At 45.4% G+C, this 22,276-nt stretch overlaps 3 non-coding genes and 4 pseudogenes across 3 annotated transcripts; all 7 read right to left on the bottom strand.

Annotated features, from left to right (window-relative positions):
* Positions 1-3,993: 3,993 nt before the first annotated feature.
* LOC142500219 (U2 spliceosomal RNA) lies at positions 3,994-4,195 on the bottom strand (annotated as a pseudogene).
* Positions 4,196-8,305: 4,110 nt separating this feature from the next.
* LOC142500791 (U2 spliceosomal RNA) lies at positions 8,306-8,506 on the bottom strand (annotated as a pseudogene).
* A 3,451-nt stretch (positions 8,507-11,957) lies between these two features.
* Positions 11,958-12,148, bottom strand: LOC142500713 (U2 spliceosomal RNA). Its single transcript, XR_012803242.1, has one exon. It is a non-coding gene; the product is annotated as a U2 spliceosomal RNA (small nuclear RNA).
* Positions 12,149-12,979: 831 nt separating this feature from the next.
* On the bottom strand, positions 12,980-13,158 carry LOC142500119 (U2 spliceosomal RNA; annotated as a pseudogene).
* A 3,041-nt stretch (positions 13,159-16,199) lies between these two features.
* LOC142500205 (U2 spliceosomal RNA) lies at positions 16,200-16,397 on the bottom strand. The gene has a single exon (XR_012802846.1). It is a non-coding gene; the product is annotated as a U2 spliceosomal RNA (small nuclear RNA).
* A 4,110-nt stretch (positions 16,398-20,507) lies between these two features.
* Positions 20,508-20,696, bottom strand: LOC142500766 (U2 spliceosomal RNA). Its single transcript, XR_012803283.1, has one exon. It is a non-coding gene; the product is annotated as a U2 spliceosomal RNA (small nuclear RNA).
* A 1,205-nt stretch (positions 20,697-21,901) lies between these two features.
* LOC142500324 (U2 spliceosomal RNA) lies at positions 21,902-22,078 on the bottom strand (annotated as a pseudogene).
* Between the last annotated feature and the right edge of the window lie 198 nt (positions 22,079-22,276).

The raw sequence follows: 22,276 nt of genomic DNA, 5'->3' as shown, positions 1-22,276 counted from the left end.
CTCTTATCAAAAAATCCTGCTCTTCCTGGTTTAGCCTGCACTCAATCTTATCTATACAATCTTTCTCAATGTGGCAATCCCTACCCTTTTCTTCAAATAAATTCTTATAAAAACCTTCAATCTCCCTTAACATAGGACCCTTACCTTTAACTTCCTCCCCTTTTTTATTTAACACTGACTCTAATCTAGATTTTGCTGTGAAAGCTTTTTTAAAAAAGAAAGGCGTGCACTTTTCATCTTTCTCCACTGCCTCTACCTTTGCAGCATGAATAATCTTTTTCCCTTTATCCTCCAGCATTTTGTTAAACAGTTTCTTTTCCTTTTCCAACTCCTCATCAACATCTTCCCCCATTTCCCTTAATCTAAGCAAAAATTGCCTTCTTAATAAAACCATTTTATACTCCTCCCTTTTTTCCCTAGCTTTCTCACCCCCTTTTTTAATAAAGAAATTTTTTGTCTCACTTTTAACCCATTCCCACCATTCAATCATATCACTAAATTCATTCATCCTAGCTTTACATCTCTCATACAAACATTCATACTGTTTCTTAAATTTGACCTCTTCTAACAGACTCACATTCAATTTCCAATACCCTTTCCCAATTTCCGTTAACCCATCCACTCCCACTTCACACACCACACAGACATGATCAGAGAAAGGAACATTCACTGTCACCCAATTACACACATTCATTCCTTTGGACATTAACAACAGGTCAATCCTAGATTTGACATCTCCTTTTTCACTAAACCAGGTAAACATTTTTTTATCTTTCCCCCATTTCCTATATGCATCAACCAAATTATAGTCATTTATTATACTTTTTATCTGTATGCTTGTACCATCCGGTCTACACCTCTCTGCTCCACCTTCTCTGTCCTCCTCACACAAAACACAATTAAAATCCCCCACCACAAAGGTCGGATCCCTCCCTGGCAGAAATAAACGCAATTTTTCAAACAACTCCTCCCTTAGTTTTTTAACTGGAGAGGCATACATGTTAAAGATACGGAAACATTTCCCCTTCCATATAAAAAAAACCACCATCAACCTCCCAGGGTCTATCACCTCTGTTTTTTTAATTACAAAATCATACCCTTTAAACAAAACACCCACCCCACTATTCCTATTCTCCTGGCTACCCGACCACACTGATGGTCCCCAGGCCCACTCTTTCTCCTGTGGAGCTTCTGTTATGCCACATTCCTGTAAACACACAATGTCACATTTTTGATCCGCAACAAAATCCAAGATCAATAACCTTCTTGCCTTTGTTTTCAGGCTCCTCACATTCAAGGAGGCAATAATCAGCGCCATTCAATAAGATTCATAAAGAAACAAAGTCTCATACTTATCGTGCCTTTTTGTCCTCCTCGAACTCCAACATCTCACCATGCTGATGCCCCCCTCCCCCCTCGTCAAAAGGAAGAATCGGAACATTGCTCATCTCCATCATAATGGCCAAATTTTGCTCCACTGAAAAAAGCCCAGCCTCCCCCCCTGGTGATCTTTGACCATCTGTTAGCCCTGTAAGAACAAAGGGGCTCTCTGGTGCCTCTGAAGGTATGTCATCTTCTTCTTGGATCACCTTCTCCCCTGTCGGTGAAGGCGTGCTTCCTCCATTGCTGCTTTCAATTTTTGCTTCTGCTCCTAAAAATCTTGCTTTAGAAGGGGCAAAAATCTTTTCTTGCTTCTTTCTTTTTTTGTTGTGTTTTGAAGGGCTCACTGTTTCCCAACCGCCGGACTCCTTTTCACCCTCCTCCTTGTCCTCCTCCATCACCCCTTCCTCCAGATCTGCCACCCATTGTTTGTCAGTTAGGACTGCCTCCCCCTCTGGAATTAACTCCTCATGAGACATCTCGGGGATCTCTCTTATCTGCGCGGTCTCTTCTGTATCAGACTCTTTCTCCTCCTCTGGGTCCTCTCTCGGGGTGTCTTTCTTTTGTCTCTCAGCTCTTTCTCGTCTTTCTGCAGCTGCTTGCTCCGGGTTTTCTCTCTCCCATCTGGCTTCCCTTTGGGTTGCATCAGCATAGGTCTGAGCACCATAGGTCTGCTCAGCATCACCATTACGCTGGGGACACTTCCTGTACACGTGCCCCCTTTCACCGCATATGTCGCACTTTTTCCCGGCGGAGCATTCTGCCGCAAAATGTCCTGGTTGGTTACAGTTTCGGCATAAAAAAACGTTATCCATAGTGCATGTGTCCCTTGTATGTCCATACTTGAGGCACTTACGACAGTACGAAGGTTGCCCTGGATATGTAAGGAATCCTCTTTTCCCTCCAATGCTGAACACACCTGGCGGGTGCATTACTCCTCCTATACCCTCAGGGTCTTTTTTGAGGGTACATCTGTATCTGTATTTCCCATTGAAGATACCCACAGAGTTTCTCAGTATATCTCCTCCCTTTACTGACTCGCAGTATCTTCTCAAGAAACAGTCCAAATCACTTGGAGGCAGGTAAGGGTTGTACACATGTACTGTGATTATACGCTCCCCCAATGTAAAGCAAGGGATTAAGGTAATTCCCTCAAGCTTCTCGTTCCTAGCCAATTTTTTGGCCTCTTCAAACACCATCATGCAGTCTCCATCATTCATAAAGGTCACGTCATAGTAACCCTGCCTGAAGAACTCCTGCATGCAGTAGATCTGCGATGTATGCATCTGGAATAGATCTCTCAGTAGGTCAATCGCGATGTATTTATCCATTTTCCTTCCTCCATGTCTTTGGCGATATCCAGCATCCAACTGGAACCGGATGGTTCTCTCCACTTGCGGACTGTTATCCGCCATCCTTCTTCTCCCCTGGCTTAACGAAGCCCGATAGTAGCTATGCCCAGATGTGGCCCCGAGGGGCTATCCTGGGGGTCGGACCGCCAGCTCGACTCTTATTGCGCCCTACGAAACGCTCGGGATGGCGCACCTCCCCAAAAGCAGCAATACAGCTTAAGACCCCGAAGGGCCGATGCTGCAAGGCCAAGGAGGCACAGTCCCAGCTCTTTATTGGCTCCCAACGAAACGCTCAGGATGGCGCACCTCCCCAAAAGCAGCAGACAGCTTAAGACCCCGAGGGGTCGATGCTGTAAGGCCAAGGAGGTACAGTCCCAGCTGGCCCTCTGACTTAAGATACTTGATCTTAGCCAAAAGGCCGAGAAGCGATAACCAGAAATGGGCCCCCGCCTGAGCGCCGCCCGACGGCCGGGGGCGCTACGCTTTAGGGAGAAGGGCAGAGGGAGCCGCTGGCTGCCCGCTCGCCTCCTCCCCCAGCAGGCCTGCCTCCAGTCCCTCCGCTCCTCCCGACACAGCCCCGGGGAGTCTATGCAGCAGCGGCGGCGACGACGACGACGGATGCAAAAGCCAAAGACTTTGTATGGAGTAAAGAAAAGCAGCCGCACACACTGCCGGGGGGCCCGCAAGGCCAGCAAACAGCCAAAAAGGCACATGCTTCCAGTTCTTTTTCCGGCACCAGGCTTCGTCTGCTTATTTGCATAGGAACCGCCCACTTTTTCTCTGCTAGCCGACTCGTCTGGGCTGCCATGAAACTCAGGCAGCAAGCAAGCAGCCAGTGGCTGGGCTTTTCAGTTCAGGTCATTTTAGCCAGCCAGCCAGCCAGCCAGCCAGCCATTGTGACAAGAAGCCAGCAAGTCAAGGCATTTGCTGCTTGCTGCTTGCTGCTGCAGTGTTTGCTATGCAGGCTATTTGGATACAGCTTCAACAGGAGTTTCTTAGGCATCTGCTCGTTCGGACTGAATTAGGCTAGGCAGCAGGCGGCACTCCTGCTCCATGCGAGGAGGAGCTGAAAAGAAAAGAAAGTAAGAAGCCACGCAAAAGAGCAAACAAGACACAGCAAAAAGAAGGAGGCTTTATTTTGTCGTCATTTCTTCATCTTCTTCTTTCTTTGCAAAAGAAAGAGCCAAAAATGCATGTTTGTTTTTTTTCTGTCAGACAGTGATTTGTTTCTATTTTTTGATACAAGCCAAATATCCCCAAAGGGAAGTGCACCGGTCCTGGAGGTACTGCAATACCAGGTCAATGCGTGGAGTGGACAGAGCAAGCTCTTCTTCCATCTCCCTGTTCTAAAAATCCATTTAATATATGGTCCCCAGATAGGGGACGTATCAGATATTAAACTGATAAGAACAGATTTTTTTTTTTTTTTTTTTTTTTAAATGTTTATTCACATTTCAAAATATTTACAAACAGTAAATAAGAAAACATTTCAACAAATAAATCATTGTTACTTCACACAATCAAACATTCTAAAAACTAACAGAAAATCCCTATTTCTTAATTTCCGAAAACATTACCATCAGTAAATAAAATACCTTTCCATCAGCCTGAATTTACAATCGTAAACCTCCCCCACACAATCTTTTCAAAAAAACCTTTCACATTATTTACAGTAAATAGCAATTTTTCCACATAATACATTCCACATTTACAAGACCATTACATTTTGTACATACATAAAAATCAAATTTCCAATTTAAACATTTCCACCACTGTTAAACACACATTTCATAATTTCCCTTTACCTCCTTTGTCTACTACTTTGCTCTTCTTTTATCTAAAAACTCCCTTCTATTCTTCTTTTCTGCCTCAAGCTCCTCTGGCGACATTTTTTGCTTCAGGTCTAATAACCTCTCTAACTCCCTTACTCTTTGGTCTATCCCCCCATAAGGGCTTGTATCCTGTATCATTTTATACCATACTTCTACCTCTCCTACTTTCTCCTCTACCTCCTTTTTTTTTTTTTCTAAAAATTCCTGTTTTTTTTCCATTTCCCAATTTGTTTTGAAAACCTCTTCCACTTTTTCCCCACTCAATCCACTAACCATCACTTTCTCTTTTTCCCCAACTATCTGACTACATATTTCTACAATTTTCTTCTGTTCTACCATCATTTTCCCCTCCATTTTCCTTGCTACCTCCTGTTTTGAAAAAACTTTTGAGGATCCCCCTGTCTCCATAGCTTCCATCTTACTAGAACTTTCTTCCTCGCTTTCGCTCCTACTTGTCCCCCCAACTTTCCTTAGTTTCACCTCTTTGCCTTGATCCATCTGCTCTTCTTCCTCACTACAACTATCCGAATCATTTTCACTACTTTCTTCCATGTCTTCCATTTCTTTCTCTAATATTCTTTCACAGTTTTCTAATTCCTTATTTATAGCATGCTCTGCAGCTTTTGCTTTTTCTCTGCTTTTCTCCGAAGTATCCTTTCCTACTATTTCTTTCTTCTCTTTTATCCATTTATCCAAGTGCCTGTTGTACTTTCCTTTCCATCTTTTAACACAATCCTCATAGGTCCATTTTTTCCCTATCGCTCTTTGTCTTCCCTGCTCTTCTCTTTCTTCTATACTCACACCACTTCCGATTTTTTTATTTTTCCCTTTTCCTCTGCTTACACTTTCAAAAGAGGTACTTACCTCCCCCCCTTTCTCATTTGTACTTGTTCCTATTACTTCCTGACTTTGCGTTTTGAATATGGCAGGATAACCTATCAAGTCATCCGAGGCTGCTTTCACTACACATCCCTCTCTCCTTGGGCCCACTTTCTCCTCTTTTCCTTCTTCTAGAACCTCTTCCTTTGCCTCTTTCCCTTCTCTTGCCTTATTTTCTGAGTTTAAAGGTTTTTCCTCCATACTTGCTACTTCTATTTCTTTCTGTTCTTTCCCTAAGTCCCCCACCACCTCTTGTATTTTCTCTAGAACTTTATACGTTCCTTCTTCCTGCCTGTCTTCCAGGGTCTCTTCCACCACTGTCACTTCTGTAAGCTTCACGAAATCTTGTACTTCCTCCTCACTAATTTCCTCAGTTTCTCCTAGTATATATTCCTCCTCTTCTCCTTTAAAATCTGCTCTACCCTCCTTTACCTCCACCCACTGCAAACCTTCTGTTTTCAATTCCTCATATTTCTCTTTAGTAATATTTTTCCTTTGACTCATTAATTTTTCCAAACTCTGTATCATTTGTTGCTCTGAACTCCCTTTATGTTGCTTCCTAAATATTTTAACCCAAAACTCTACTTCCCCTACTGCCTTATCAAATTCCTCCATTTTTTTTGTTAGATCTTTTCCATATTTTTTCACTACCCTCTCTACCTTTTCTCTAGGCCCCACTCTCTCCTCCTCCCCTTGGCCTTCCTTCACATCTCTACTGTCCACTTCTTGTTTACGCTTTTGGGGTTTTTTCCCCCCAATTGTAATCTCCATCCCCTCCTCCTGCTGTTCTACCCCAACATTCCTTCCCTCACTCTGTGTGTCTTGAACCTCCATACTATCTGCCCAATTTTGCTCAGACATGCTCAGAGACTCTGCCACCCCATTCCCCATCAAGATCTGGCCACCTTCACCCCCCTCTCCCTTTCCCCCAACAAAGCTTTGGGCAATATTGTCCAAAAGAAAATCTTCCTCTTTTTTCTCCAGGTCCTCTCCCTCTTGGCTTGCCACATCCGTGTCCTCCCCTCCTGCAGCTTGAGCATAGCTCCTTTTCTTGCACTGTCGTGCCAAATGTCCTCTTACCCCACACACATCACATTTCTTTGGGATCTTACAATAGGCCGCCGTATGGCCTTCCTCGCCGCAATTGCGACACACCATCTCAGTCTTTTCACACTTTTCTCTTGTGTGTCCATAACGAAAACATTTCCTACAATAAGTAGGTTGTCCTGGGTAGAAAAGAAAACCCCTGTTTCCGGCAATACTAAAGCTGGCCGGAGGGTGCATCACTCCCCCCACCCCCGTCGAGTCTGCTTTGAACCGCACCCAATACCGTCTCTTACCATTGTACATTTTATAAGGGTTATACAACTCTTCTCCCCCTCTCACTTCCATGCAGTACCTCTTTAAAAAAAGAAAAATATCTTCTTTCCGTGCATAGGGGTTATACATATGCACCACAACTGGTCTCATCTCCAGCATAAAACTTGGTCCCAAGCTGATTCCACGCATGTTCTCATCCAAAGCCATCTCTTTGCACCTTTCGTAGGCACACAGGCAATCCGCATCTTCAAAAAGGGTCAGATCGTAGATCCCTTGTTTCTGGAAATCCTGCAGACACATCACTTTTGTTGCTGCCAAACCGATCACTCCATTCAGAATCGTCTCCACGAAAAACGTCAGGCTGACTCGCTGTCTCTCCGCCTCTGCTACCAGGAACCGAAGCGTATTCCTCATATGAGCTCCAGACGCCATTGTCTCAGCTCTCCTTGTCCGCTCTCAAGCTCGGGTGCGGCGCCCCCACAGCAGCAAGGGACTTAAGCCCTTTCGGGCGATGTCCCAAGGCCAAGGCGCCGGCCCCTTACTCTCCGTCTCGTGCTCGCCCTCCGAATCGCACAGGATGTTGTACCTCCCCAATAGCTACAATACGGCTTAAGACCCCAGAGGGGCCGATGCCGCAAGGCCGAGGAAGCACTATCCCTGCTGGCCCTCTGACTTCGACACTTGGTCTTAGCCAAAAGGCCGAGAAGCGATAACCAGAAATGGGCCCCCGCCTGAGCGCCGCCCGACGGCCGGGGGCGCTACGCTTTAGGGAGAAGGGCAGAGGGAGCCGCTGGCTGCCCGCTCGCCTCCTCCCCCAGCAGGCCTGCCTCCAGTCCCTCCGCTCCTCCCGACACAGCCCCGGGGAGTCTATGCAGCAGCGGCGGCGACGACGACGACGGATGCAAAAGCCAAAGACTTTGTATGGAGTAAAGAAAAGCAGCCGCACACACTGCCGGGGGGCCCGCAAGGCCAGCAAACAGCCAAAAAGGCACATGCTTCCAGTTCTTTTTCCGGCACCAGGCTTCGTCTGCTTATTTGCATAGGAACCGCCCACTTTTTCTCTGCTAGCCGACTCGTCTGGGCTGCCATGAAACTCAGGCAGCAAGCAAGCAGCCAGTGGCTGGGCTTTTCAGTTCAGGTCATTTTAGCCAGCCAGCCAGCCAGCCAGCCAGCCATTGTGACAAGAAGCCAGCAAGTCAAGGCATTTGCTGCTTGCTGCTTGCTGCTGCAGTGTTTGCTATGCAGGCTATTTGGATACAGCTTCAACAGGAGTTTCTTAGGCATCTGCTCGTTCGGACTGAATTAGGCTAGGCAGCAGGCGGCACTCCTGCTCCATGCGAGGAGGAGCTGAAAAGAAAAGAAAGTAAGAAGCCACGCAAAAGAGCAAACAAGACACAGCAAAAAGAAGGAGGCTTTATTTTGTCGTCATTTCTTCATCTTCTTCTTTCTTTGCAAAAGAAAGAGCCAAAAATGCATGTTTGTTTTTTTTCTGTCAGACAGTGATTTGTTTCTATTTTTTGATACAAGCCAAATATCCCCAAAGGGAAGTGCACCGGTCCTGGAGGTACTGCAATACCAGGTCAATGCGTGGAGTGGACAGAGCAAGCTCTTCTTCCATCTCCCTGTTCTAAAAATCCATTTAATATATGGTCCCCAGATAGGGGACGTATCAGATATTAAACTGATAAGAACAGATTTTTTTTGTTTTTCAAAGTATTTTATTGTTCCAAGATCAAAAAATATACAATGTTTTACATTTTCAGAAAAATAATAACAAAAACACGTCTATCATAAAACATCTCTAGTATATTCCAACAAAAAACATTCCATATTCCTCAAAACCCCCCTATACAAAAAAACTCTCCACTACTTATATCCACCATACTTATATATTGTTCTTGCAATAATAATATTAGCGTATTTTCTTTGGACACCTTCAAAATACATTCCAAAATCTTGGTTGGAAGACTGTGCCCTTCTAACTATTACTTTTTCTAGGCAATCCATCTGCTGTTCTGTGGTTAGTCCCCTATGTTCTTCTCGCACCACTGAAAGCCAGAAAGCGCTATTTCCTACTTTCTCCTCAACTTCCTGCATTTTTTTGCCTAAGGCTATTTCCCTTGGCGACTCTCCTGGAGAGTGCTTCGGGGTCAATGTTTTATCCTTCCCCTTACTCTCACTTCCGCTTATTCCACTTCCTTGTCTTTGTACTTTGATTCCTTGCCCTTTCTGCTCTTGATCCTTTCCCCAATTTTTTTTGGTTGGTGAGCTATCACTCCCACTTTCTACCACTTTCAATTTTCTCGGTGTTACCTTTTCCCACTTTTGGTCTGCTGTTCCTTCCTGTTCTGTTCTACGCTTCAACATTCTTTTTTCTGCCGAGGACAACTCCATTGCCTCTTCCTGCGTCTCCTGACTTTTTTCCTTTTCTACCTCCAAGCCAACTAATTTTTTTTCCCATGGGGTGGGGCGCTCCCAAAAAAAGCCCCCAACTATTTTAAACCCCAACTCTCTTGGGGTCCCCTTTTCCTCCCTTTTCTCTCTTTCCCATTCTTCTTCCTCCACCCTCCATTCCTCTTTCACTAACTCATAATCCTCTTTTGTCATTTCCTTCCTTAATGTTATGATTTTGGCTAGCTGTTCCCCAATCCTTTTATTACTTATCCCTTCTTTTGCTTTCCTCATGATCCTAACCCAGAAAACCCCATCTCCTACTTCTTTTTGAAATTCCTCAAATTTTCTTTTAAAGGCTTCCGTACCTTCACCTTCACCTACCAGCCCTTCTTCCCCCCCTTCCCCCTGGTCCATCTGTACTTGGCTCATTTCTCCCTCCGCCTCTTCCTTTTTTCTAGCTTCCTCCTCCAACATTGCTTCTCCCTCCAGTCTAAACTCCTCCTCCCTCAGCCACTTCCTCTGGTCCTTTTTAACCTTCTTAAATTCTTCTTCAGTCATACCCCTTCTTCGATTCATAATCTCGTCTAATTCACTCATTATCTCCCTATCACTCACATTCTTTATTGCTTTACGTATCACATTCATCCAAAAATTTATATCTCCTACTTTCGCCTGAAACACATCCATTTTTTCTTTTAAAGCTTCTCCCTCTTCCTGTATCTCCTGTGCCTCCACTCTCTCTGCCCACTTTCCCTCCTGAGTGCCCAGGGCTTCCCCTTTTCCTTCTTGCAAGACCTCAGGGGTTTCCTCTACTTCTGAAAAACCTCCCTCCTGTAGGTCCATCCCTCCCTCCTCCTTTTGCCCCTCCCTTCGGATATGCCCACCTAACTCTGAGACACTTTCCTCCTCACTGCCTTTTGTTGCTTTGGGATCAAAGATAAGTCCCGTAAATTCTAGGTCTTTCCCCCCCACATTGCCCCCTACTACCTGTGCAAAAGTATTTCTACTTTTTCTACATTGCCAGGCTAAATGGCCTTGTTCTTCACAAAAGTCACATTTCTTGGGGCGGGCACATCTTCCAGCTGTGTGTCCCTCTTCCCCACAATTCCGACACACCTTTTCTGACTTATTGCATTCTTCTTGAGTATGTCCGTATTTATAACATTTCCTGCAATATTTTGCTTGTCCCGGGTAAAAAAGAAATCCACGGTTCCCCCCAATACTGAAAACCGCAGGGGGGTATTTCACACCTCCTTCTCTTGCTGGGTCCGGTCTGAAGCGCACCCAATATCTTCTTTTTCCATTATAAATCCCGTATGCATTCCGTAGCTCAACTCCTCCTTTAATCATGGTACAATATTGGTTCAGGAACATCCAAATATCGTCCTTTCTCACATAGGGATTGTACATATGCACCGTTAAAGGTCTTTCCCCCATCAGAAAGCTAGGAATTAGCTTGATGCCTTGCATCTCTGGTTCACACACCAATTTCTTTAACCTTTCGAAGGCGTTCTGGCAATCTCCATCCTCTTGAAACGTCACGTCATATATCCCTTGACGTTGGAAATCCTGCAGGCACAGCATGCACTTCACATCCAACTCTGCCTTTTTCTGCAGCAGCTCTTCCACGATAAAGCGCAGATCCACGCGGTCTCTCTCCGTCTCAGCGACCTCCAACCGCAGCGTGTTCCTCATCTGAACACCCGTCTCCATCTTGTCAGGCTTAGGTGCGGCACCCCTAAAGCAGCATGAGACTTAAGCCGATAAGGCGATGTCTCAAGGCCAAGGTGCCGGCCCTTCGCTCTCTCTGCTCCCGATCACTCCTCGTCGCTCGAGATAGCGTGCCCCCCCAAAAGCAGCAAGGATCTTAAGCCCCCGAAGGGGCGATGATCCAGGGCCAAGGGGGCACAGTCCCAGCTAAGCCTCTGACTCAGACACAATGATCTGAGCCAAAAGGCCGAGAAGCGATAACCAGAAATGGGCCCCCGCCTGAGCGCCGCCCGACGGCCGGGGGCGCTACGCTTTAGGGAGAAGGGCAGAGGGAGCCGCTGGCTGCCCGCTCGCCTCCTCCCCCAGCAGGCCTGCCTCCAGTCCCTCCGCTCCTCCCGACACAGCCCCGGGGAGTCTATGCAGCAGCGGCGGCGACGACGACGACGGATGCAAAAGCCAAAGACTTTGTATGGAGTAAAGAAAAGCAGCCGCACACACTGCCGGGGGGCCCGCAAGGCCAGCAAACAGCCAAAAAGGCACATGCTTCCAGTTCTTTTTCCGGCACCAGGCTTCGTCTGCTTATTTGCATAGGAACCGCCCACTTTTTCTCTGCTAGCCGACTCGTCTGGGCTGCCATGAAACTCAGGCAGCAAGCAAGCAGCCAGTGGCTGGGCTTTTCAGTTCAGGTCATTTTAGCCAGCCAGCCAGCCAGCCAGCCAGCCATTGTGACAAGAAGCCAGCAAGTCAAGGCATTTGCTGCTTGCTGCTTGCTGCTGCAGTGTTTGCTATGCAGGCTATTTGGATACAGCTTCAACAGGAGTTTCTTAGGCATCTGCTCGTTCGGACTGAATTAGGCTAGGCAGCAGGCGGCACTCCTGCTCCATGCGAGGAGGAGCTGAAAAGAAAAGAAAGTAAGAAGCCACGCAAAAGAGCAAACAAGACACAGCAAAAAGAAGGAGGCTTTATTTTGTCGTCATTTCTTCATCTTCTTCTTTCTTTGCAAAAGAAAGAGCCAAAAATGCATGTTTGTTTTTTTTCTGTCAGACAGTGATTTGTTTCTATTTTTTGATACAAGCCAAATATCCCCAAAGGGAAGTGCACCGGTCCTGGAGGTACTGCAATACCAGGTCAATGCGTGGAGTGGACAGAGCAAGCTCTTCTTCCATCTCCCTGTTCTAAAAATCCATTTAATATATGGTCCCCAGATAGGGGACGTATCAGATATTAAACTGATAAGAACAGATACTACACTTGATCTTAGCCAAAAGGCCGAGAAGCGATAACCAGAAATGGGCCCCCGCCTGAGCGCCGCCCGACGGCCGGGGGCGCTACGCTTTAGGGAGAAGGGCAGAGGGAGCCGCTGGCTGCCCGCTCGCCTCCTCCCCCAGCAGGCCTGCCTCCAGTCCCTCCGCTCCTCCCGACACAGCCCCGGGGAGTCTATGCAGCAGCGGCGGCGACGACGACGACGGATGCAAAAGCCAAAGACTTTGTATGGAGTAAAGAAAAGCAGCCGCACACACTGCCGGGGGGCCCGCAAGGCCAGCAAACAGCCAAAAAGGCACATGCTTCCAGTTCTTTTTCCGGCACCAGGCTTCGTCTGCTTATTTGCATAGGAACCGCCCACTTTTTCTCTGCTAGCCGACTCGTCTGGGCTGCCATGAAACTCAGGCAGCAAGCAAGCAGCCAGTGGCTGGGCTTTTCAGTTCAGGTCATTTTAGCCAGCCAGCCAGCCAGCCAGCCAGCCATTGTGACAAGAAGCCAGCAAGTCAAGGCATTTGCTGCTTGCTGCTTGCTGCTGCAGTGTTTGCTATGCAGGCTATTTGGATACAGCTTCAACAGGAGTTTCTTAGGCATCTGCTCGTTCGGACTGAATTAGGCTAGGCAGCAGGCGGCACTCCTGCTCCATGCGAGGAGGAGCTGAAAAGAAAAGAAAGTAAGAAGCCACGCAAAAGAGCAAACAAGACACAGCAAAAAGAAGGAGGCTTTATTTTGTCGTCATTTCTTCATCTTCTTCTTTCTTTGCAAAAGAAAGAGCCAAAAATGCATGTTTGTTTTTTTTCTGTCAGACAGTGATTTGTTTCTATTTTTTGATACAAGCCAAATATCCCCAAAGGGAAGTGCACCGGTCCTGGAGGTACTGCAATACCAGGTCAATGCGTGGAGTGGACAGAGCAAGCTCTTCTTCCATCTCCCTGTTCTAAAAATCCATTTAATATATGGTCCCCAGATAGGGGACGTATCAGATATTAAACTGATAAGAACAGATTTTTTTTTTTGTTTTTCAAAGTTTTTATTCAAACATAATGGTAAAGTTTTACAATTTTTTCACTTTTCGAAAAATAACAAAGAACAGTATACATTACATTAACATATATACACCATAATACTTATACAGAACCAAAACCTACATTTCATTATTTCACATATATCCCTTTCTATTTCAGCCCTTTCGAATTTAGTATACATTTAATTACGATATAAACACTCAAAATTAAAATTTCACAAAATTCCAATTTATCAAACAATAAACTTTCTATACTATGCATTTATAAAGCTCTCATATTTCACACTTCAGACATATATAATCATTCCTTCAACATCCTATTCTATCCTTTTCCCTTCATTACATTAGCATATATACACCATATTATTTATACAGAAACAAAACCTACTTTTCATTATTTCACATATATCCCTTTCTATTTCAGACCTTTCGAATTTAGTATACATTTAATTACGATATAAACACTCAAACATAAAATTTCACAAAATTCCAATTTATCAAACAATAAACTTTCTATACTATGCATTTATAAAGCTCTCATATTTCACACTTCAGACATATATAATAATTCCTTAACATCCTCTCATATAACTCCTATTATTCCTTACACAATCATCAATAATTTTTTTCTTTAAAACCTTTATGGCTTTCTTTAATTGCTTGTCATTACAAAAATAACTCCACGATTCTGCATTCTCTGCTCCCCACTGAAATACTTTTCTTATTCTCTCCACCTTTTCCCTTTCCTCCTCCTTTTCCCTTGCCTCCTCCTCCTCAAACGTACCCTCTTCTTCTTCCTCTCCCCCTTCCATTTCCTCCCCCTCTACCTCCACAGACACACTCTCTTCCTCCAGCTCATCTTCCTCCTCACTATCCTCCCCACTACCCTCAGACTCATTTTCCTCCTCCTGCACGCTGATTTCCCCCTCCCTTCTACTGTCCCCTTTCCTTTCATCCTTATCTTCACCACACCATACAGTCTCTCTATCTGTTTTAATACAATTCTCCTCCTCCTCCCCCTTACTGTCTCCCTCCCCACTATCCTGTCCACTACTCTCAGACTCATTTTCCACCTCCTGCACGCTAAATCCCTCCTCCCCCATGCTGTCCCCCTTTCCTTCATCCTTATCTTCACCAACACTTACACCTTCCTCCTTCATTCTTTGCTGCCTCTGTTCTACTACCATTTCTCCAGATTTTATTTCCTTCTCTTCCTTACCCTCATCTAGAACTTTCACCACATTTCCCCATCTACCTGTTTTTGTCCCCCGCATATGAGTCTTTTTGAGGCACTGACGTGCCAAATGTCCCGTAACACCACAATTGTCACATCTCTTTGGTGCGCTACAAAGCGCCGCGACATGTCCTTCCTTGTTACAATTCCGACATATTCTCCCATTGGGTCTCCCTGGATACCTCAGGAAGCCTTTGTTCACTCCAATACAGAAATTGTCCGGGGGGTGCATCACTCCCCCTCCATTCTCAAAGTCCAGTCTGAAACATACATTAAACAATCTTTCGCCGTTAAAGATCCCGTACATATTTCTTTGTTTTCCACCACCACCCACCACAGCACAAAATCTCTCCAAAAACGCTACAATTTCTTCTTTTTCCACAAAAGCATTGTACATGTGTACAAGCATTTGGCGCTCCTCCAGCAAAAAGCTAGGCACTGCACGAATTCCCCTCTTTTCTAGGTCAACTGCTCTCTTCTTGCATGCCTCATATGCATTGCCGCACTCCATCTCTTCTCCAAACGATACATCATAAATCCCCTTCCTTGGGAACGCCTGCAAGCAGTAAATGCTGCCGATATCCACTTCCAGCAAATCTCTCAGGATCTCCTCCACGATGGTTTGGAGTCCCACACGCCATCTCTCAGCCTCCACCACCAGGAGTCTGATGGTGTTTCTTCCCGAACTTCCAGCCTCCATCTTTATTCTCTCCGTCCAAACCGGCCTTCCAGGGTCAGGTGCGGCACCCTTATAGCAGCATGAGGGTTTAGTTCCTGGGGAACGATCCCTCAAGGCCAAGGCGCCGGCCCCTCTCCTTCTCTCTCTCCTGATCGCCTCCCGTGCTCGAGTTAGCGTGACTCCCTCATAGCAGCATGGGTCTTAAGCTCCCCAGGAAGCGATGACCCAAGGCCAAGGAGTCACAGACTCAGCGCAACCTCTCAGCCCAGACACTTGATCTGAGCCAAAAAGGCCGAGAAGCGATAACCAGAAATGGGCCCCCGCCTGAGCGCCGCCCGACGGCCGGGGGCGCTACGCTTTAGGGAGAAGGGCAGAGGGAGCCGCTGGCTGCCCGCTCGCCTCCTCCCCCAGCAGGCCTGCCTCCAGTCCCTCCGCTCCTCCCGACACAGCCCCGGGGAGTCTATGCAGCAGCGGCGGCGACGACGACGACGGATGCAAAAGCCAAAGACTTTGTATGGAGTAAAGAAAAGCAGCCGCACACACTGCCGGGGGGCCCGCAAGGCCAGCAAACAGCCAAAAAGGCACATGCTTCCAGTTCTTTTTCCGGCACCAGGCTTCGTCTGCTTATTTGCATAGGAACCGCCCACTTTTTCTCTGCTAGCCGACTCGTCTGGGCTGCCATGAAACTCAGGCAGCAAGCAAGCAGCCAGTGGCTGGGCTTTTCAGTTCAGGTCATTTTAGCCAGCCAGCCAGCCAGCCAGCCAGCCATTGTGACAAGAAGCCAGCAAGTCAAGGCATTTGCTGCTTGCTGCTTGCTGCTGCAGTGTTTGCTATGCAGGCTATTTGGATACAGCTTCAACAGGAGTTTCTTAGGCATCTGCTCGTTCGGACTGAATTAGGCTAGGCAGCAGGCGGCACTCCTGCTCCATGCGAGGAGGAGCTGAAAAGAAAAGAAAGTAAGAAGCCACGCAAAAGAGCAAACAAGACACAGCAAAAAGAAGGAGGCTTTATTTTGTCGTCATTTCTTCATCTTCTTCTTTCTTTGCAAAAGAAAGAGCCAAAAATGCATGTTTGTTTTTTTTCTGTCAGACAGTGATTTGTTTCTATTTTTTGATACAAGCCAAATATCCCCAAAGGGAAGTGCACCGGTCCTGGAGGTACTGCAATACCAGGTCAATGCGTGGAGTGGACAGAGCAAGCTCTTCTTCCATCTCCCTGTTCTAAAAATCCATTTAATATATGGTCCCCAGATAGGGGACGTATCAGATATTAAACTGATAAGAACAGATTTTTTTTTTTTTTTTTTTTTTTTTTTATTCACATTTCAAAATATTTACAAACAGTAAATAAGAAAACATTTCAACAAATAAATCATTGTTACTTCACACAATCAAACATTCTAAAAACTAACAGAAAATCCCTATTTCTTAATTTCCGAAAACATTACCATCAGTAAATAAAATACCTTTCCATCAGCCTGAATTTACAATCGTAAACCTCCCCCACACAATCTTTTCAAAAAAACCTTTCACATTATTTACAGTAAATAGCAATTTTTCCACATAATACATTCCACATTTACAAGACCATTACATTTTGTACATACATAAAAATCAAATTTCCAATTTAAACATTTCCACCACTGTTAAACACACATTTCATAATTTCCCTTTACCTCCTTTGTCTACTACTTTGCTCTTCTTTTATCTAAAAACTCCCTTCTATTCTTCTTTTCTGCCTCAAGCTCCTCTGGCGACATTTTTTGCTTCAGGTCTAATAACCTCTCTAACTCCCTTACTCTTTGGTCTATCCCCCCATAAGGGCTTGTATCCTGTATCATTTTATACCATACTTCTACCTCTCCTACTTTCTCCTCTACCTCCTTTTTTTTTTTTTCTAAAAATTCCTGTTTTTTTTCCATTTCCCAATTTGTTTTGAAAACCTCTTCCACTTTTTCCCCACTCAATCCACTAACCATCACTTTCTCTTTTTCCCCAACTATCTGACTACATATTTCTACAATTTTCTTCTGTTCTACCATCATTTTCCCCTCCATTTTCCTTGCTACCTCCTGTTTTGAAAAAACTTTTGAGGATCCCCCTGTCTCCATAGCTTCCATCTTACTAGAACTTTCTTCCTCGCTTTCGCTCCTACTTGTCCCCCCAACTTTCCTTAGTTTCACCTCTTTGCCTTGATCCATCTGCTCTTCTTCCTCACTACAACTATCCGAATCATTTTCACTACTTTCTTCCATGTCTTCCATTTCTTTCTCTAATATTCTTTCACAGTTTTCTAATTCCTTATTTATAGCATGCTCTGCAGCTTTTGCTTTTTCTCTGCTTTTCTCCGAAGTATCCTTTCCTACTATTTCTTTCTTCTCTTTTATCCATTTATCCAAGTGCCTGTTGTACTTTCCTTTCCATCTTTTAACACAATCCTCATAGGTCCATTTTTTCCCTATCGCTCTTTGTCTTCCCTGCTCTTCTCTTTCTTCTATACTCACACCACTTCCGATTTTTTTATTTTTCCCTTTTCCTCTGCTTACACTTTCAAAAGAGGTACTTACCTCCCCCCCTTTCTCATTTGTACTTGTTCCTATTACTTCCTGACTTTGCGTTTTGAATATGGCAGGATAACCTATCAAGTCATCCGAGGCTGCTTTCACTACACATCCCTCTCTCCTTGGGCCCACTTTCTCCTCTTTTCCTTCTTCTAGAACCTCTTCCTTTGCCTCTTTCCCTTCTCTTGCCTTATTTTCTGAGTTTAAAGGTTTTTCCTCCATACTTGCTACTTCTATTTCTTTCTGTTCTTTCCCTAAGTCCCCCACCACCTCTTGTATTTTCTCTAGAACTTTATACGTTCCTTCTTCCTGCCTGTCTTCCAGGGTCTCTTCCACCACTGTCACTTCTGTAAGCTTCACGAAATCTTGTACTTCCTCCTCACTAATTTCCTCAGTTTCTCCTAGTATATATTCCTCCTCTTCTCCTTTAAAATCTGCTCTACCCTCCTTTACCTCCACCCACTGCAAACCTTCTGTTTTCAATTCCTCATATTTCTCTTTAGTAATATTTTTCCTTTGACTCATTAATTTTTCCAAACTCTGTATCATTTGTTGCTCTGAACTCCCTTTATGTTGCTTCCTAAATATTTTAACCCAAAACTCTACTTCCCCTACTGCCTTATCAAATTCCTCCATTTTTTTTGTTAGATCTTTTCCATATTTTTTCACTACCCTCTCTACCTTTTCTCTAGGCCCCACTCTCTCCTCCTCCCCTTGGCCTTCCTTCACATCTCTACTGTCCACTTCTTGTTTACGCTTTTGGGGTTTTTTCCCCCCAATTGTAATCTCCATCCCCTCCTCCTGCTGTTCTACCCCAACATTCCTTCCCTCACTCTGTGTGTCTTGAACCTCCATACTATCTGCCCAATTTTGCTCAGACATGCTCAGAGACTCTGCCACCCCATTCCCCATCAAGATCTGGCCACCTTCACCCCCCTCTCCCTTTCCCCCAACAAAGCTTTGGGCAATATTGTCCAAAAGAAAATCTTCCTCTTTTTTCTCCAGGTCCTCTCCCTCTTGGCTTGCCACATCCGTGTCCTCCCCTCCTGCAGCTTGAGCATAGCTCCTTTTCTTGCACTGTCGTGCCAAATGTCCTCTTACCCCACACACATCACATTTCTTTGGGATCTTACAATAGGCCGCCGTATGGCCTTCCTCGCCGCAATTGCGACACACCATCTCAGTCTTTTCACACTTTTCTCTTGTGTGTCCATAACGAAAACATTTCCTACAATAAGTAGGTTGTCCTGGGTAGAAAAGAAAACCCCTGTTTCCGGCAATACTAAAGCTGGCCGGAGGGTGCATCACTCCCCCCACCCCCGTCGAGTCTGCTTTGAACCGCACCCAATACCGTCTCTTACCATTGTACATTTTATAAGGGTTATACAACTCTTCTCCCCCTCTCACTTCCATGCAGTACCTCTTTAAAAAAAGAAAAATATCTTCTTTCCGTGCATAGGGGTTATACATATGCACCACAACTGGTCTCATCTCCAGCATAAAACTTGGTCCCAAGCTGATTCCACGCATGTTCTCATCCAAAGCCATCTCTTTGCACCTTTCGTAGGCACACAGGCAATCCGCATCTTCAAAAAGGGTCAGATCGTAGATCCCTTGTTTCTGGAAATCCTGCAGACACATCACTTTTGTTGCTGCCAAACCGATCACTCCATTCAGAATCGTCTCCACGAAAAACGTCAGGCTGACTCGCTGTCTCTCCGCCTCTGCTACCAGGAACCGAAGCGTATTCCTCATATGAGCTCCAGACGCCATTGTCTCAGCTCTCCTTGTCCGCTCTCAAGCTCGGGTGCGGCGCCCCCACAGCAGCAAGGGACTTAAGCCCTTTCGGGCGATGTCCCAAGGCCAAGGCGCCGGCCCCTTACTCTCCGTCTCGTGCTCGCCCTCCGAATCGCACAGGATGTTGTACCTCCCCAATAGCTACAATACGGCTTAAGACCCCAGAGGGGCCGATGCCGCAAGGCCGAGGAAGCACTATCCCTGCTGGCCCTCTGACTTCGACACTTGGTCTTAGCCAAAAGGCCGAGAAGCGATAACCAGAAATGGGCCCCCGCCTGAGCGCCGCCCGACGGCCGGGGGCGCTACGCTTTAGGGAGAAGGGCAGAGGGAGCCGCTGGCTGCCCGCTCGCCTCCTCCCCCAGCAGGCCTGCCTCCAGTCCCTCCGCTCCTCCCGACACAGCCCCGGGGAGTCTATGCAGCAGCGGCGGCGACGACGACGACGGATGCAAAAGCCAAAGACTTTGTATGGAGTAAAGAAAAGCAGCCGCACACACTGCCGGGGGGCCCGCAAGGCCAGCAAACAGCCAAAAAGGCACATGCTTCCAGTTCTTTTTCCGGCACCAGGCTTCGTCTGCTTATTTGCATAGGAACCGCCCACTTTTTCTCTGCTAGCCGACTCGTCTGGGCTGCCATGAAACTCAGGCAGCAAGCAAGCAGCCAGTGGCTGGGCTTTTCAGTTCAGGTCATTTTAGCCAGCCAGCCAGCCAGCCAGCCAGCCATTGTGACAAGAAGCCAGCAAGTCAAGGCATTTGCTGCTTGCTGCTTGCTGCTGCAGTGTTTGCTATGCAGGCTATTTGGATACAGCTTCAACAGGAGTTTCTTAGGCATCTGCTCGTTCGGACTGAATTAGGCTAGGCAGCAGGCGGCACTCCTGCTCCATGCGAGGAGGAGCTGAAAAGAAAAGAAAGTAAGAAGCCACGCAAAAGAGCAAACAAGACACAGCAAAAAGAAGGAGGCTTTATTTTGTCGTCATTTCTTCATCTTCTTCTTTCTTTGCAAAAGAAAGAGCCAAAAATGCATGTTTGTTTTTTTTCTGTCAGACAGTGATTTGTTTCTATTTTTTGATACAAGCCAAATATCCCCAAAGGGAAGTGCACCGGTCCTGGAGGTACTGCAATACCAGGTCAATGCGTGGAGTGGACAGAGCAAGCTCTTCTTCCATCTCCCTGTTCTAAAAATCCATTTAATATATGGTCCCCAGATAGGGGACGTATCAGATATTAAACTGATAAGAACAGATTTTTTTTTTTTTTTTTTTTTTTAAATAAAAGTAAGTTTATTTCCATTTCACACGTAATTTCCACAATTTCCACTTTTCAGAAAATAAAAAACCACCCCAACATTACAAAAACCCATTCACATTTGCATGTATAACTTACTATTATTTCCATAGATAGACAAAACACAATAACTCACATTAAATATTCCTTCACAATTTACTTTTTCTTTAACAGTAAAGAAAAAAACTTTTCTCCTTCTTTTGCTTCTCATACCCTTTGTACCAATGTACTCCACAACTCTGGTTTCCATAATTGTTTACCTTCCTCTCTTCCCCATCTTTTTTTATCCAACAGGAAATATATATACATCTTACTCAGAATCATCTTCACACACACATTAACTTTAATGACCTCACTTCTATAAATCACCACATTCCTTACATCCCATACCACTTCTTTCACACAGCATATAATCTTCCATAATACAACCTCTTTCTTTCCATTCAATCCACTCAACCCATACATCATCATATCAAATTCCAATTTCTGTACTCCTGTCAGCTCTTTGATCAATTTTCCCACACAATTCCATATCTTTCTCACAAACTGGCAGTTCCAGAACAAATGAATCACATTTTCCAACCCTCTGCATCCCTCTCTAGGGCACTCCTCAGAATTTGCCTTTCCTCTCCTTTTTTGAAAAGCTCTCACCGGGATACATTCATGGACTGCCATCCACGCCATGTCTTTATGTCGATTTGTCAGTTCATTCATACTTACATTCTTCCACACTTTACTAGTTTGTTTATCATTCAACCTACCAATCGATTCTATGCAACTTTTCTCCGCAATGATCTTTAGAATTTTTCTATGATTTTCCCAACTTTTTTTATCTATCTTCTCCAAACCATATTTTTTTACAAATGTTTCAATTATTTTATAGAAATCTGGCGTCAAAAAGCACATTGGTTTACGCAAATCTATTTCAAATAGGCCTAGTTTTCGCAGCATTCCTCCTGTTGCATATCTACATAGACATGCTGCCTTGTTGTTCTTATTCTGCGTCCTCTGTACACAAAATTGCGCGTATTTTGCTGTCAAAATTTTTTCAATATTAGGGAAACTTTTCCCTCCTTTCAATTTTTCTTTTTCTACGCTTGGTCTTACTAATTTTTCATTTTCTGAGTTCCAAAAAAAGACGAATAGAAATCTTGTTATTTTCCTTAACCATTTTAATTGTGGCGGGAATACCATCCCCAGGTACAGTAGTAATGGTACTAATACTGCTTTCGTAATCAATACTTTTCCTTCCAAAGATAATTTCCTCAAGTTCCAAAATTGTATTTTTTTCTGAATTTTTTCTCCCACACTTTCCCAACTTTCTTCTGATAAGAACAGATACTACACTTGATCTTAGCCAAAAGGCCGAGAAGCGATAACCAGAAATGGGCCCCCGCCTGAGCGCCGCCCGACGGCCGGGGGCGCTACGCTTTAGGGAGAAGGGCAGAGGGAGCCGCTGGCTGCCCGCTCGCCTCCTCCCCCAGCAGGCCTGCCTCCAGTCCCTCCGCTCCTCCCGACACAGCCCCGGGGAGTCTATGCAGCAGCGGCGGCGACGACGACGACGGATGCAAAAGC

Source organism: Ascaphus truei, chromosome 7, assembly GCF_040206685.1.
Source record: "Ascaphus truei isolate aAscTru1 chromosome 7, aAscTru1.hap1, whole genome shotgun sequence".
NCBI lineage: Eukaryota > Metazoa > Chordata > Amphibia > Anura > Ascaphidae > Ascaphus > Ascaphus truei.
This window is presented reverse-complemented; position numbering and strand designations above follow the sequence as displayed.